This window comes from Tupaia chinensis, unplaced genomic scaffold (genome assembly GCF_000334495.1).
Source record: "Tupaia chinensis unplaced genomic scaffold, TupChi_1.0 Scaffold000595_1, whole genome shotgun sequence".
NCBI lineage: Eukaryota > Metazoa > Chordata > Mammalia > Scandentia > Tupaiidae > Tupaia > Tupaia belangeri.
This window is the reverse complement of record NW_006160111.1, coordinates 1,111,141-1,117,095: the sequence shown is the minus strand read 5'-3', so window position 1 is coordinate 1,117,095 and position 5,955 is coordinate 1,111,141.

Here is a 5,955-nt window from a genome sequence, read left to right as displayed (position 1 = left end):
GATTAAGCTGAGACTTTCAAAATGTTCATCTAAAACTCTCATTCACAAGAGGACTCTTTCCTGTACTACTGTCCCTGAAGTGTGGGAGGCTGCACACCAGTGAATATCGCCGGATTCTCAGAAAGCAAACAATTACACAATGCCAAAGGCCATCATTGGCTCCCCTTCAAAAACCTCACCTTTGAAACCATACTCTGATTGGCCACTTCCCATAGCAAATTGGTGAGCTTAGAATCCCTCAGATTTGCATAATCCAGCACCTCATGATTGGTCCACAGAAGCAACCAATGATAACCCACCTTTTACAATCCTTTATTCAACCAACCACGGCCCACCAGCATGTATATAACCATGATGCCTGGCCCACAATCGCGAGACCACCAGGAAGATGACACAGACGATCAGGAAGACGACACAGACGACCAGAGAGATGACCCTGAAGACCCTGAAGAGTTGTAACGCTGTCATCTCCAGACGACCCAGAAGACCCTGAAGAGTTGTGACACTGTGTTGTCTCCAGACGACCCTGAGGGGCTGTGGCACTGTGTCGTCCCTGTGCTGCTTACAATAGATGACGCGATGCGTCATCTTGGTGCTGTACCGTGCTGCCCACAATAAACAGATGACCCGGAAGACACTGTGCTGTAACACTATGCCGCTTGTCCCAGCTCTTACTCCTTCCGTCAGGAAACCTGTTTGACTGTCCCCCCGGGTCGGGACACTGAAGCTATTTTCTAAGGAAATTAGTTTGACTTCTGTAAAATATACTAGGTAAACAGACAATGGCTATTAAGGCCAGATGGAGAGATATAAATATTAATGGGATAGACCCTTGAGGAAAATGCAGTTCAAAAGTTCATGAAATTTAGAAATAACAACTTAGGAGGGAAAATTCTAGAACAAAGGAAAGAATAGTTTTTCAGAAGAAATTGAATATTCCACTTGATCGTTTATTAGAAGATCATCTTAATTTAAGATTGTGGAATGCAATGAGGAATAATCCCATTTGATATCTGGGGTAAATGTTGTCTCTGGATTCTCTGTTGATTGAATTGTGCTCTCTCCATATTGAGAGTAGATCTTCACCAGATGTGTGTATTCAAACTAAATTAACCTCCTATTCTTATTAAACTAAAAATAATAAGACATAGAGAAGTCAAGACTTAAGAGGAAAGGAGTTCCAGGAACGAAATGGCTAGAGAACTAGAGGAAACTTGTGCACTGTGGTAGAGGGTGAAAAATGGCCTCAAATTCTTCCCATTCTATTACACACAGCCTTTTACAATGTGACTTTGTAGTTCCTTTTAAATAGGTAGTTATTTTTTTCCCTTGGCTCCTTGAATAAAGCCTCACTTGTGACTTGCTTTGAGTGACAGAAAATAGAAGTGACATGCTGTGACTTTTTTTTTTGGAGAGATTTTCACAATAAAGGTGCGTGCACTTGCCAGACAGACAGAGAGAAACATACAGACAGAAAGCGAGAAATCACCTCCCAAGGGGGATGGTCACACCGCAATCCCTTCTCCTCCATTCTCCTCTCAGGATCTTGGGCACGCACGCACACGCACCCGGCATGAATTTTAAGCCACCGGGTCCGGGACGCAAACCACGATCGACTACGTGGGAGTCCAGTGACATAGCCATTATGCTAACTGCTGGTTCCCAGATGATGTGACTTCTGAGGCTATGTCTTAAAACGTTTTACAGTTTCTACTTTGTACTCTGGTAACCTGAGTACAGGTCATGACCTGAGATTGCCATGCATTCTAGCTGACTAGAGGATGAGTGGCCATGAAGGTGGAATTTGAGGCACCCCATCTGGCACCCAACACTAGCCACCAGACATGGAAGTGAGACTACCTTGGAGCACTCATCTAATCCAGAAAATCATGGAAATAAAGTGATGACAAATTCATACTCTTAAGTTTTGAAGCTATAAAGACAAACACATATGTAAATAGTGAAATCATCAAGATTTATCATAAGAGAATATTAGAGAGTAGTACCAGAATGGAACTAATAAATATCTAGATTTGTGAGGATAAAAATATATTTTTAATTGCCTCTATTTTAACAAACTTATATTTAAATATTTCCTATCAGCTAAAATATTATGTTGGAAATAGAATAATTAAAAGTTTGAAGTATCTGTTGGTTTTACACTAAACACTCAATGTAAAATATAGTGAATATTCAACTTAAATGATTTACATTTATTTTTTTAAAGAAAGATTTTTGCCATAGGGCACATGAACTTGCTTGAGAGACAAAGAGAAACAGCGAGACAGAAAGTGAAAAATCAGCTCCCACCACCACCAGGGGAGATGGTCATGCTGCAATCCCTTCTCCTTCATTCTCCTCTTAGGATTTTGGGCACACATGCACATGTACCCAGCATGAGTTTTAATCCGCTGGGTCCAGAACTCAAACCACAGTCGACTATGTGGAAGTTCAGTGATGTAACCATTATACCATCTGCTAGTCCTAGATCTGCTGATCCCTAATTTATATTTATCAAAGAAATGTACAGCAATTAAATATTATAATAAGTTAGAATTCCCACAAAAAGTGAGAAATATAATCCTTTTGTTCCCTTGTTTCAAATAATAGAAATTTAAATGCTGTAGGTGATTAGGCATATGTAGCTGAGATTGAGCATACAACATGGTATTTATTTCTTTCAATTACTAAAATAATATTGGCTGGCATGGAGAAAAAAACTATTATTTCAGGAAAATCCTTCCAGAATGTAATTTTGGAGTATGCGTTAACATTAAAATAATAGTACTTATATAATATTGCTACCTTCCAAAGCTTGACAAAACCATACATAAAAACTGCTATGTGGATTTTAAATATATTCCAAAAGAGTTGGAGATGTTCTTTGAAATTCCATGAGGATGCTTGTTTCTGTGCAGATAAAACCTTTGAGAGTAGATTTACCCAAGTACTTGTTTGCTCTTTCAAATAGGCAAAACACATTCCAAATATATTTGATCATTGCCAAATGCTTGAATAGTTCATATATTAAGAAACGCTGTAAATAATACCTTTGGGTCCTCTCTGCTTGTTAGGCCATATCCAATTTTCTTGGTCCAGTGTTTTTAGAGATTTCTATTGCTTCCAAATTCAGCATAAAAATTACCCCAACCATATGCCTTTGAGAACATACGGTTTTGTTGTCTGGAAAGCCAAAACAACCTAATTATTTTTTTTTTCACAACTAAAAGGGTTAAGCATATAATATATGTTTATTTTCTATAATATCTCAAGAGATGGAGGTTTTGCTTTTCCCCATTAGTGATGATGCTTAACTCATATGCTGTTTATACATTTAAAGTACAGTGAATAAAGAATCATATAGATAGCAGAAACTATGGTATTTTCCTTAATTTCATGAACATAAAAGTTAAAGCAAATTTTTATACATGTATTTTCCAAATTAGAGGTCACATTCTTCAATTAGCTCTGCTAATCATTGACTTGATACCATCTTAATTAATAACCTTGTGATTGTGCTCATGAATATTGAATTGTATCAATATTACTTGATTACATGAATTAAAAACTTTAAAAGACTGGTTGAGAAAGGAAGTGGTTTGATAATAGCAGAAAATATCTTCACTTGCAAGAATGCATGCATGTACACATGCATATATTTGAATGATAGTAAAGTAGATTAAGGATACATGTAGCTCACATTAAAAATGCATAAGTGCAGGAAAATTATTTGTTTTCAAACTTATTACATGTGAATGGTATAGAATTTAAATGGCAAGAGATATTGTTATGAATGGAATTGATGCTCTCCTAAAATTCACATATTGGAACCAGCAGGTGATGTGAAAGTCAAGCTGGTTAGATATCACTTGGATGGCTGAGCAATTCCAAGCCCTGACTTGGTGGCTTGAAAAATATTCTAGGCACATGTGGGTACATGCTCAGAATCCTGAGAAAAGAATGGGGGAGAAGAGATTGTCTCTTGGCCTTTCCCCCTGTGGGGATGATTTCTCACTCTCTCTTTCTCTCTCTCTGTCTCCAGTGAGTACATGATATACCATATAACAAACTAAATAATAATAATAATAATAATATAATCCAGGGACCAGCAGATGGCGTAATGGATATGTCACTGGACTCCCACGTAGTAGAGCGTGGTTTGAGTCCCGGACCTGGTGGCTTAAACTTATGCCAGGCACATGTGTGTACATGCCCAAGATCCTGAGAGGAGAATGGAGGAGAAAGGATTGTGGCGTGGCCATCCCCCTTGGGGGAAGGGTGATTTCTCATTTTCTGCCTATCTGTCTCTCTCTGTCTTTCTAAACAGCACACATACTCTATAGCAAAAACCTCTCAAAAAATAGTAATAATAAAATAAAATAAAATCCATATGTTGAAGTCTTAACTTTCAGTACCACATAACTTAGCTGTATTTGAGGACAGGGTCTTCATTTTCTATTTATTTATTTATTTTTTACATTAGAGAAATTTTTGCTATAGGACACACGTGCTCTCCAGAGAGACAGAGAGAGAGAGACAGAGACAGAAAGTGAGAAATCACCCTTTAGGGAGGATGGTCACACTACAATCCCTTCTCCTTTATTCTTCTTTCAGGATTTTAGGCGCATGCATGCACATGTGTTCAGCATGAGTTTTAAGCCACCAGTCCCAGGACTTGAACCATGGTCGACTACCTGTGAGTCAGTGACATAATCATTATGTCATCTGCTGGTCCCAGAAGACAGTGTCTTTAAAGTACTGGTTACGTTAATTTGTGGTCACTAGGGTAGGCCCTATACCAATATGACTGGTGTTCTTTTAAGAGCAGGAAATATAAACACAAATAGATATAGAGGAAAGACCATTTAAACACATAGAAAGTAGCTATCTAAAACGTGAGATGTCTCAGAAGACGTCAACCATGCTGATACAGTGAACTCAGACTTCCAGCCACCATAACTGTGAACATACAAACTTCTATTATTTAAAACCCCTAGTATGGTATTTTTGATAGCAGCCCTTGTAAACAAATACAAATACTAATGAGGAAGAGAAGTAAAACTTAATATGTATATGTAAATTTTACTGATTTAGCCCAAAATTTACATATTCCCTACTTTCTCATATCTAGTACATAATGTCCACTTCAAGCAAAAATGAAACAGAAATAAAAAAAACCTGCATGAAATTTCTCCAATATCTATTCCATTGAAAAGGTTAAAGTTGGTTTTTAATTTGGAAGGGCAGGGGAATCATTTAATGTACAGTTTTTAAAAGTTGGTAACATTTCTTTTGATCATACCATTCAAAGTTTTGTAACCCAATATATATATATTTTTTTCTTGAATATGAACAACTTGTAAAACTAATAAATCTATAATTGACCTTGCCCATTCTCCTTATCAAAACTATAGAGGTTAGAAACAAAATACCCAAATAGAGAAATACATCTTCGCATCTCTCTGGGAAACAAGGCCAAAAACTGTTGAAGATATGCCCACACTATGAACAGAGAAATGAAGAGATAACAAAATATTATACAAGAAAAAAGAGCAAGGGAAGCTTCTAGATCATTGAATCTCAGGTTGGGGATGTGAAGAGGGAGCCAACTCTCTGGATTCAGAGAGGCTCCAGAGTCCTCCCCACCATGAAGGAGAAAGTCAGAACACTCCTTTGGAACTCTAATTTAATAGTCCCACATTAGACCCCCACACTCCCCAACTACAAAAGAGCAGCAAAGCTAGCATAGAGTTAGCACTCATTGTACTGCAGAGAAAACACCAGGCTCTCCTCTGGCCAGGCCCCAGGATTTTGACACCATCTTGAGTCAATCCACATAGAATACAATCCGGTCAAAATAAGCTGGCATTTCTATAGCTCTTATGGAACAGAGGACATGGTCCAGAGAAGATGCTCCTGTGATTTGGAGAATTGGAGTGAATACCCTCAATGACT